Source organism: Jaculus jaculus, chromosome 4, assembly GCF_020740685.1.
Source record: "Jaculus jaculus isolate mJacJac1 chromosome 4, mJacJac1.mat.Y.cur, whole genome shotgun sequence".
Classification (NCBI taxonomy): Eukaryota; Metazoa; Chordata; class Mammalia; order Rodentia; family Dipodidae; genus Jaculus; species Jaculus jaculus.
In genome coordinates, this window is record NC_059105.1 from 174,278,651 (window position 1) to 174,290,998 (window position 12,348).

A 12,348-nucleotide genomic window follows, 5' to 3' on the forward strand; every position below is an offset into this window, starting at 1 on the left:
AGCACCTCATAAAGACATTTACAACCTTTTTAAAATATTTTTTTAATTTATTTATTTGAGAGCGACAGACAGAGAGAAGAAAAAGCAGATAGAGAGAAAGAATGGGTGCGCCAGGGCCTCCAGCCACTGCAAACGAACTCCAGATGCTTGTGCCCCCTTGTGCATCTGGCTAATGTGGGTCCTGGGGAACTGAGCCTTGAACTGGGGTCCTTAGGCTTCACAGGCAAGCACTTAACCACTAAGCCATCTCTCTAGCCCCACAACCTTCTTGGACAGTGTCGCCAGCTAGGAAACAAATATTCTATACCCAGAGCAGACATAAACTCAAAATTGATGAAACATCAAATCGTAAAACCTGAACTTTTAAATTGTTATGTGAAAACACTTCAAGATAAAAACATAAAAAGTGTTTATCTAAACAGGAATACCATATTGCAGGAAATAGTCCCAATATTTGATGATGGGATTGCATTAAGTTACAAAAGTCATGCACATTTGTAAAAGCATTTCAACTAGTGTTATATATAACAGTGAAAAGTTGAATGTTTCCTTCCTGTAATCTCTTCTTCTGCTTACGTGTATACAATACCATCCTCTTAAGACCTTCCCTCTCCTCCCTCCCTTATAGCCTTTTTCTAGCTTATGGGCCTCTGCTACTGATTTTTGGTTCCAGATCACACACAAGTCTATATATTTGTAGCTAGGAACCACATATAAGAGAGAACATGTAATGTTTGGCTTTCTGGGCTTGGGTTACCTTACTTAGTATAATTTTTTTCCAAATCCATCCATTTCCCTGCAAATTTCATAATTTAATTTTTCTTTACTGCCGAATAGAACTCCACGGTGTAAATGTACCATATCATTTTTATCCATTCATCTGTGGATGGAAATCTAGGCTGGTTCCATTTCCTAGCTATTGTGAATAGAGTAGCAATAAACATGGTTGTGCAAGTATCTCTAAGGTAGTGAGAAGAGTCATTAGGATACATGCCTTGAAGTGCTATAGCTGGATCATATGGCAAATCTATTTTACCTCCACACTGATTTCCACAATGGCTGTACCAGATTACATTCCCACCAACAGTGCAGAAGGGTTCCCCTTTTACCACAACCTCACCAACATTTATTGTCATTTGTTTTCTTGATGGTAGCCATTCTGATGGGAGAGAGATGGAATCTCAAGGTAGTTTTAATTTGTATTTCCCTGATGGCTAAGGATGTAGAACACACATTTTTAGATGTTTATATGCCTTCTGTATTTCTTATGGTGAGAAGTCTCTACTTATTTCCATAGCACATTTGTTGATTGGGTTGTTTGATTTCTTATTATTCTGTTTTTTTGAGTTCTTTGTATGTTCTAGATATTAATTCTCTGTCAGATGTGTAGCTGGCAAAGATTTTCTCTCATTCTGTAGGTTGTCTTTTTGCTCTATTCACAGTGTCCTTTGCTATACAGAAACTTTGCAGTTTCATGAGATCCCAGTGGTTGATTAGTGGTTTTATTTGCTGAGCAATTGGGGTTATTTTCAGAAAGTCATTACCTATGCCAATATGTTGAAGGGATTCCCCTACCTTTTTCTCTAGCAATTTCAGAGTTTCAGGTCTGATATTAAGGTCCCTGATGCACTTGGATTTGTGCACAGGGAAAGACAAGGATGTATTTTCATCTTTCTACATATGGATATCCAGTTTTCCCAGCACCACTGATTGAAGAGGCTGTCATTTCTCCCATGAATATTTTTGTCATTTTTGTCAAAAATTAGATGGCTGTAGCTGCCTGGATTAACATATGGGTTCTCTACTCTGTTCCATTGACCTACATGTCTGTCTTTGTGCCAATACCATGCTGTTTTTGTTACTATGGCTTTGTAATATATCTTAAAATTGGGTATGGTGATGCCACCAGCCTTACTTTTGTTGCTCAAAATTGCTTTGGCTATTCGAGGTTTTTTGTGCTTCCAAATAAAATTTGGGATTTATTTTTCTATTCCTATGAAGAATGCCATTGGAATTTTAATGGGGATTGCATTAAATGTGTAGATTGCTTTTGGTAAGTGACATTTTCACAATATTGATTCCTCCAATCCAAGAACACGGGATGTCTTTCCATTTCCTTGTGTCTTCTGCAATTTGTCACTTAAGTGTTTAAAGGTCTCATTGTAGCTCCTTAACTTCCTTATTTAAGTTTATTCCAAGGTACATTTTTTTAAGGCAATTGTGAATGGGAGAAATTCCCTGATTTCATTCTCTGCACATTTGCTGTTAGTATGTAGGAAAGTTACTGATTTCTGTGTGTTTATTTTGTATCATGCTACATTGCTAAGTGGTTATCAGCTCTCAAAGTTTGCTGGTAGAGCTTTTAGGGTCTTTTATATATAGAATTATGTCATCTGTAAATAGTGATAAATTGTTCTCTTCCTTTCCAATTTGTATCCCTTTTATGAGTGTTTCTTGCCTTATTGCTATAGCTAAGGCTTCCACTACTATTAAATAAAAGGGGGGACAGTGGACACCCTTGTTTTGTTTTTAAATTTAGTGGAAAAGCTTTCAGTTTTTCACCATTTAGTATTATGTTGGCTGTAGGTTTGTCATAAATAGCTTTTATTATGTTAAGATATGTTTCCCAGTTTCTGTAATACTTTTACCATGAAAGGAGATTGGGTTTTGTTGAATGCCTTTCCTGCATCTATTGAGATGATCATGTGATTTTTGTCCTTCAGACCATTTATATGATGTATTACATACATTGATTTGCATATGTTGATCCATCCCTGCATCCCTGGGATAAAGCCAACTTGGTCGGAGTGAATAATCTTTTTGTTATAGTCAGTCTTGTATTCTGTTTGCCAATACTTTGTTCAGAATTTTTGCATCTATGTTCATGAGGGGGATTGGTTTGTGATTTTCTTTTTTTGTTTTGTCTCTGCCTGCCTCCATCCCTCCCTGCTGTGCGGCCGCTGGGGGCTGCGTGCTGCAGGGCCACAGTTCTGCTGGTGCAGCATGGGAGAGCTCAGACTTCTGGGGATGCTGCACTTTTAGCAGCTCTTTAGTTGCTCTCAGCTGCCTTTCTTTCAGATTTCTTAACTTTGCAGGAAGGCTGACGGAGTTGAAAAACCTGTTCCTTGGTCTCAGCCGCTGCCACCTGGCATGGCTGGAGGAGCCGCACCGGGCAGGCACGCGGACCCTGGGCCTTGATCTTCTCAGCAGGACTCTGGCCGTGTTCCTCCTTTCTGGTGGGTCTTGGTCTCTCTGGCTTCTCCACTGTGTCTACAAATAACCTGAACTCTTTCCCTTTTCAGAAGAAGAGTGTATTTTGCTGGGGTTTTGCTTAAATCCTCCCTAGGCTGGTTTGGTGTGGTTCCTGTGTCACCATCTCACCCAGAAGTCATTCAGGGCATTTTTATAGTACTTTTTTTTCAGTTTAATGGAAGAGATATAGAAGGGGGATGTGCAGATAAAGTTATGCATAAGTGATGCGCGTTTGGTGGCTTCATATTTTTTCCCTTCAATCCTTTTTTCCAGAATAGACACGTGGCTTATCATTCAGAGTCCATGTTTTGAAGACTACAAAGAACTGCTCATTAACCATAACCAGTGTCTTTTAAAATATTAATGAATGGGAACCTAAAGCATGATAACTCCCTGAGACATATTCCTTTACACAGCTTTACACAGCGATTTTGTTGTGGACAATGTATAAAGCCAAAGCAGGCATCACTGTTACAGGAATGGCTCCCTCGTTTGAGCTAAGATTATTTGAGGCACACACAGCTACAGGAGTACTTTAAGAAATCACACAACATAGAACATACTGTTCTGTAAAATCTGATGTATATAGTAGTGAAAAGGTATATTTGTATATATTATTATCAAGTTTCAATACTGCAAAAATAATTAAAATTCATGACAAAGTGATGGTAACAACCATTATCACTGAACTGCACAAAGAAATGTGTGAAAAGCAGCACCCATAAGGTGAGTAAGATGTAATTTAATGCAACCTATTAGTACAGATGTTATAAATTAATTGATTCTTCATAAGGCAACTTTTATACAGAATATATTAAAGAGAATAATTTGTCAGAACAGTTGATCTTTCTGGCAGCAAAAGATGAACATAAGGTTCCTAAAACAGTTTAAATAAACAGGTGATGTATTTAAAATCATTTACTTATTCATTTTCTGTTTCAATACCTACATGTGTGCTGGCCCAAGGTAGGGCTTTTGTTTATCACGTAAAATTAAGACATATTTGGTTAACAACATGAAAAAGTCAGTCAGACTCCACAATGCTTACTGAAAAAGTCAGACTGCCCAATGCTTACTGAACTCTTCAAGTCAGCGAGAGGAAAAGGGAGGATCTACAAGAAATTCTGTAGCTTCTCTTTATCTCCTTGGCTCTGATTTGTGAACTTGAGGAAATTATAAAACCCAAGGGAAGGGGCCTCAGATGCATCTGGTCCTTGCTCACTCCCACAAGGAGTCCAGTCCATCGCATCTCCATTGTCTACTGCAGAGGCTCAGGAAAGAACTCGGTGGGCCTTTGTTCTAAGGAAACCAGCATTATTTAATATGCAAGATTTGAACCTGCTCCTGATTGAACAAGAAGAAATAACCTGAGGTGACACAGTTGATAATATTTGTTTTATTTAGTGTTCCTTACGCCCTAAGTTGCCAGAACACACACACACACACACACACACATACACACAAAGGAAAAGACCTTTTCAAACATTTCCCCCTTTCTTTGTGACAGTGCAGTTTTTAACTCAATGAGTCATAAATATCCAAGCACAAATAACAATGTCTTTTCAGCCTTCTCAAAATGCTAACTGAAAATAAAAGTGTTATGCAGTGGTGCTTAAAATTCAATGCCATTTTAGAAACAAAACCCATGAGTTCCAAAGTAGAAATGATAACACTGCAAGATAATACCATAAATGCTATGTGGAGAAGAGAAAGACATTTAAATGCACTCTCTATCAGACTCTCTTCATTAACCCATCTTTCCACCTGTTTTAGACAATGAACGAATAGAGATTTGATTTTAAAGGTGTTCATATGACTTTTACTTCCATAATACTTTGTGGAAAACAGTACTTAAGCAAGAATATGCATAAAGATAAGCAATAAATTGGAAAGAAGGTTAGGAAGAGGATAACACAAGGTAAATAGCCTGGAGAAACAAATTATCTTTAAGAAAAATAAAATGAAACATTTTCTAAATCACTTTAGCATACTCAGGAACCTATAAAATAGCATCCATCCATAAAATAGTAATGTACTCCAAGATTTCTAGTAAATATATATTCCCTGCCCTATTTATGGTATTGATTTAAGTGTTATTTTAACTATTAAATTTTAAACCAAAATTGAAATATCTCCAACCACAGAAGTGGCACATCCCTCTACACACATTATATTTGAAAGGCATAGAAATGACCTTTCCTAACTAACTTAACCATGAATTGTTGGAATTAAACTGACTAAATTTGTGACTTTCTGCTCACAGCTTTTCCACTTTTGACCCGTTCTACTGGCCCTTTAAAAAAAGAAAGGAAGGGTTGATACTAAACACATCTTGAAAACCAGATAGCTGTGTTTAAAGAATGGGCCCAAAACATTAAAAACAGTTGTCTCCTCAACTCCCCTCTCAGCACACATTTGTGCATGCACACACCACACACACACACAAACACACCATGCTCATACTCAAACAGAAAAACAAATAAGGTAAACATATCCAACCAGAAATCATTACTAGGAGAAAGTAAGAAATTGCTTTTTCATAGGAAGGTCCTATTGCTGAAGACACTACATTCTTGGCCTACAAGTTACTGAGAAAGCAAGCTGGAGTAGGGTGCCTCTGCTCTGTCCACTCTGCAGCAGGATGCTGGGGAAAAATTATGAAGGCTACATGGCTGGATGTCCAGGCCAAACATACCACCTGGTGCAATGGAGGCAAGTCTGTTATGGAGGAAATCAAGTGGTCCCTGATTGAACTTGAGGCCTGCTCCAAGGGAGGAAATGCATTCCTGGTACTATGCCAAGCTGGGGATTGCTCAGTGGCTAAGGTACTTGTTTGTAAACCTGATGGCCTGAGTTCAATGCCCCCGTAGTCACGTAAAGCCAGATACACAGATGTGCATGCATCTGGAGTTTCTTTGCAGTGGCAAGAGGCCCTCCCTGGCTTGCCACTTCTTTATCTTCCTCTCAAGTCAGCAAACAAATAAATATTTTTTTAAAGACTCTTGTTAGAGTGGTCATAAGTACTAGGTGGGAAACCATTACTGTTATCTGTATAAACGGACGTACTATGCCTACCAATTTTACTCTAAATGTTTATATTTACACTCATGTATTAGTGCAACCCCCACTTCTGGTTAGAGAACCTTCTCCTTTTAGTGAGCAGTCACCACTGAAGAGACTCAAAATTCACCAAAATGCTAAGAAGAAATGACTGTAGTGTGTTCAGTGCCGAGACATCTCTATCACATCCTGCAAGGTTCAGGGACCACAGCAGAAGAGGTGACAGAAAGAATGGAAGAGCCAAAGGAAGCATAGGGGTGCTTTGCAAGACTGTTTTACAGACACGAGGTCATTTCTAATCTCACAGTGCTGATGTTCCCTACATAAAGCCTGCATAATAAGAAGGGAAATGATGTCATACAAACAGAAGATTAACTAGGTGGAAAGAAGGGATTCGGTGGAAGGACTATTCAGGTATAGAAAAGGGTGGGTTGTGAGAGAGAATTATAGTCATTGCATACTGTCTATATGTGTGGAGGTTGTCAACAAAAAGTTAAGTAATAGAAATTGATCTGTTGATCAATAATATAACTTACCAAATCGTCCTCATAGGAAAGTCATCATGATATTTGTATTGACTTAAAATAAAAATATTATAAGTTGTTTTCATTTGCATCTAGTTATTTTAAGTGAAATATAGTATGATTTAAAATATTGTAGCAGAAGTAGGGTAATGTTATGCAGAGGACTCTGTAGGGATAGAATAGTGTATTAGGGGGGTTGTTTTAAAAGTTCCCTTTTGTAGCAATTCAGTAATTTACAATTTAGACTTTTTAATAAAATTAGAACCATTTGCTAAAATCCTTCATTGCAATTATCAGTTCCAAAAAAGCAACGAATTAGGACTCAAACTAATTATTTTTTCAGACTATAATCTGTTGAGCTGGCATCTGAGACCAAGTAATAATTTCCAACAATTTGGAAGCAGCTTTCGTATAATTTCATGCTCTATGAAAAATCCATTTGGAAACTATGTGTGGCATTTGTTATGAGTAGTGCATTTATATGTCAATCCTCTGATTTTACGTGTCCCTTCACCTGCCCCTAACATATTTCTGGGAGGGACAAATCTCTGCCATCTCTCCAAAGCCAGGAGGGTGTGGCTTCTGCAGGAAGCCATCCTTCACACTCCTATAACTTGATGATCTGCACATTACACTGCACTCCACTGATGGCTGTTGAGGATAGAAGATTTACTTACCTGTTAAGGAGAGAACTTATATTAAGAGCTGAATCGCTCTGTGTTCCTTTCAGAAGATATTCATGAAAAGAAACTACATTAATGAGAAATGTGTCTTGTGTTTAGTCAAGCTATTTTATTTGATCTTTAAAAAGGACATAGCCTTTGCAGATAATAAAACATGTTAACTAATGCAAGATGTAAGGAAAATGAGAACTCTGAATATTTTTCTTACATTTCTAATTTAGTGATTCTAAATATTGGTAACACAACTCTACAAGGTTTCCCTATACTAACTAGAGTACTAAACATTTACCTAAACATAATAGGAATTAATAAGTGATTCAACAAGGTGAAGCCCCATCAAGATCATAACTTCTGTGGCTCAAGAGTGATGCACACGGCTTGGATGAATATGGAACCGCGGTGGTGTTGGTGGCAGTATGCGTGTGGACTTAGCATGTGTAGCCGGAGGGAACTCCAAAAAGATTAGGGAAGTCAGTTTTCACTGCCAACAACTTCATTTGAATACAGCCAACGCTGTTAGAGCTGAAGAAAGACTAGAAAACAGTATCTAACCTCTGTAAGAATTTATAACCTGACACAGAGTCATAAACAGAGACAAGAACAATGGCGCGCTGGCTCTCTTGAGATGAGCAAGGCGTCCTGTCATCAGCTTGGATCAGTGTAACAGGAATGCAGTGGCATTCAGTTGAGTTGTACAGTGACAGGCAAAATGTCCCACTGGAATGCGACAATGTCTGCTTATAGTGCCGGGATCACAAAAACGGCTGTGTTTCATCAACACGCCCACAAATCTCAGCCAAGACCCCCGCTACCAAAATCTGATCGTCTAGACTTAGATATAGAAATGAAATTTTTCTATCTGATAAAGAAGCTGTGAGGCTTGAATTAGAGTAAAGGTCAGCCAACTGAAGACTTATAACGAAGCGAATGGCTGTCCAGGGGAGTAAATCTAGAGTCTCGTGATATTTGTTAAATGCCCATGCTTATGCCAAGATGCTCCTCCAGCCACTGTGGTTAAATCACCATTGACTGCACTAGTCTATACTTTTTCTTAATGAAAATCGTCTTACAGTGAAATATTTTCAAATTTATATGTGCATAATTCATGAAGTTATGGTATTTCTGACATAATTTATACTTCGCTGGACTTGTGGTACCCTCCATATTAAATTATTCTTGGGGTAACTCAGTTTAAGTAAGTCTAGTGCTAAGTGATGCCGTTCCGTGGCTGAAACTGCAAATTGAATATGGAATAAGCAGTGGGGTGTTGCCACGTCTGCCGTGCACATGAGCCCGGGGTTCGGATAAACTTTGTTCCTCTAAGAGTATATTCATTTCAATATGATTGAACCTGAGGATGTTTGATTTTTATATAAAGCACTGACATGAAGAAAATTATGTAGTATTTCATCAGTAAGATTTCCTTGACTATTTTTTTCCCCTTTTGTGCTTCTAGCATTTTCTTCAGGGAACAAAGGGAATTAGCTTTGTGAAGAAGACAAAACCACCAGGTAGAGGTATCTGTTTTGATATGGTTGAAAACTTTCTCTCAGTACACTGAACCACATGCAGGTCATGAGGTTTCTAAGCGTGATCCAAAATAATCCTCAGGGTTTTTTTTTTTTTAAATCTTTTAATCTTATAACTTGATGGAGAATAATTAAACTTCAAATTATTTTTCTGATAGGCATTTTCTTTAATTTTACTAATTGGCTTACAGCATATTCTAAATTCTTACTGCTGACTGTGTAACAAGATCTGACAGGTAGACTGCAACAAAGAAAATTACTGTGATTTGGAAACTAATCTTTGCTACCTTAATGGATTCCACCACCAAAAATCCAGTGAAGAAAGATGATTTTCTGGAAGACTAAAAATTAAGTACCCACAGAGTAAGGTTAAAGCCGGCAAGGTGATGAAAGGCTAGTATAATTTATGACGCAGTCCTAAAACAGAGAAGATTTGATAAAAAGAGAGAGAGTTAAATTTACAGGAGGGGTAGGATATTTCTAAGTGATTGCTAGCTTGAGAAGACACAAAAATATGCCATAGTGCAAAAAGTTAGTTAAGTATTTCAAGTTACTAAATTATAAATTAAAAGTGTTCCTTGAGAGTGTGGTACTAACACCAGGAGGAAAAATGCAGTAATGCAGTGGATGCTCTGATATATATATATTTTTTTTACATATGTTGACACATAGATAAGGTAGGGGAAGATAAGTTTGTATTAATCCTTCAAATTTTTGTCTTTGTAGACATCAAACTTGCTTAAACACCATTTGTTTAAAAGGCTGTATACATTTCACTGCCTTGAATCTTAGTCTGTTTTCTGTGGCTACAGCAGAATATCTGAGGCTAGACAGTTTACCAAGGAAGAGAATTAGGCTGAAGAAATGGCTCAGCAGTTAAAAGCACTTGCTTGCAAAGTCTGATGGCCCAGGTTCAATTCCCCAAAGGCACAAAGTGGAACATACTTTGGGAGTTCATTTGCTGTGGCAGGAGGTCTGGACATGCTTCTACTCTCTCTCTCTCTCTCTCTCTCTCTCTCTCTCTTCTCTCTTCTCTTAAATAAGTGAATATTTTTATTTTATTTTTTATAATTAACACTTCCATGATTATAAAAAATATCCCATGGTAATTTCCTCCCTCCCCCCACATTCCCCTTTGAAACTCCACTCTCTATCATGTCCCCTCCCCCTCTCAATCAGTCTCTCTTTTATTTTGATGTTGTGATCTTTTCCTCCTAATATGATGGTCTTGTGTAAGTAGTATCAGGAACTGTGAGGTCACGGATATCCAGGCCATTTTGTGTCTGGGGGGAGCATGTTGGAAGGAGTCCTACCCTTCCTTTGGCTCTTGCATTCTTTCCACCACCTCGTCTGCAATGCACACTGAGACTTGGAAGGTGCAATATTGTTTTGTAAAGGAGAGTTTACTTTGCTTACAGATTATAGAGAAAGGAAATCCCAAGAGCATACTTTGGTGAGAGTCTTGTGCTGCTTGAAATCATGGTGGGAAACAAGAAGGAATTGAATGCACAAGAAAGAACAAAGGGGCCCAGCCTACCAAGATAGCTAAGCATTCTGCAAGAAAGCTCTTAATCCATCCACAAGAGATCTGATCCTTTGACCAACCTTTTTTTTTTTTTCTGGACCCTAACTTATAGAACTTATAAGTAGAAAGATTGAGGTTGCAATTTTTTTTAAAGCCATAATAGCTGGCTTCTCAACTTTGTTAAAAATCAGTCCAGGACTTGGGTTGTGGCTCAAGGGGATGAGCATATTGTATATGTAAGGTTCTGTGTTCAATCCCCAGCCAGTCTTGAAAAACTTAAGACAGATAGTTCTATTTGTGGCTGGTGATAGAAGTTCAGTATGTAAAGTATTTCATGGAACCTGCACAAGACCCTGAATTCAGGGTCCAGAACATATGTTAAAGAAGCTAGACACAGGGTTGGAGAAGTGGCTTAGTGGTTAAGCGCTTGCCTGTGAAGCCTAAGGACCCCAGTTCGAGGCTCATTTCCCCAGGACTCATGTTAGCCAGATGCACAAGGGGGTGCACGCGTCTGGAGTTTGTTTGCGGTGACTAGTGTCCCTGGCGCGCCCATTCTCTTTTTGTCTCTGCCTCTTCCTCTCTGTCTGTAGCTCTTAAACAAATAAATAAAAGTAAACAAAAAAATTAAAATAAAAACTAAAAAGCCAGACACAGTGATGATCGCTGGTCATCTCAGCTCTAGGGAGACAGAGGCAAGTGGATCCCTAGAGTTTGCTGGTCTGCTAGCCTAATTGGTGAGCTCAGCTCCATGAGACAGGGCTTTCAAAAAGGATAGATGTCCCCTGGAATTATCCTCTGTCCTCCACCAGCATGCACACATAAGTGCATGAACATATACAATTTCTGGGTCCTACATTCTATTTCATTGACCTACAATTCTATCTTTCCAACTTGTAAGTAGAATGTGAAACAGTACCTAGAAAACTCGTTCCTGTTTCATTGTGCTTCTTTTTCAGCTACGATAGGTTTTAACTATTCTAGGCTAGATGTGTGTGTATGAATTTTAAGAAAAGCTTATATGTATCTACAAAACATTTGTTTTGTGGATTTTGATAGAAATACTCTCATAACAATTGTGGGCAGGGGAGTCATTGTCTTTACTTTGCCCAGTCTTCCAATCCACAATATTTGTTTATTTTTTTCTCAATTTATTTAGGTTGTTTGATTTTTATTTATTTTTTTTAATTTATTTATTTATTTATTTATTTGAGAGTGACAGACAGAGAGAAAGACAGATAGAGGAAGAGAGAGAGAATGGGCGCGCCAGGGCTTCCAGTCTCTGCAAACGAACTCCAGACGCGTGCGCCCCCTTGTGCATCTGGCTAACGTGGGACCTGGGGAACCGGGCCTTGAACCGGGGTCCTTAGGCTTCACAGGCAAGCGCTTAACCACTCAGCCATCTCTCCAGCCCTGATTTTTATTTTTTTTATTTTTTTAGTTTATTTTTATTTATTTATTTGAGAGCAACAGACAGAGGGAGAAAGAGACAGAGAGAAAGAGAGAGAGAGAGAGAGAGAGAGAGAGAGAGAGAGAGAGAGAGAGAGAGAGGGTGTGCCAGGGCTTCCAGCCACTGCAAACAAACTCCAGCTGCATGCACCCCCTTGTGCATCTGGCTAACGTGGGTCCTGGGGAATCACGCCTCAAACCAGGGTCCTTAGGCTTCACAGGCAAGTGCTTAACCACTAAGCAATCTCTCCAGCCCTTTTATTTCCTTTTTTTTTAAATCAGCAATTTGTAGTCTCAAGAACTCTGGTCTTGAAGATATTTTGTTGGAT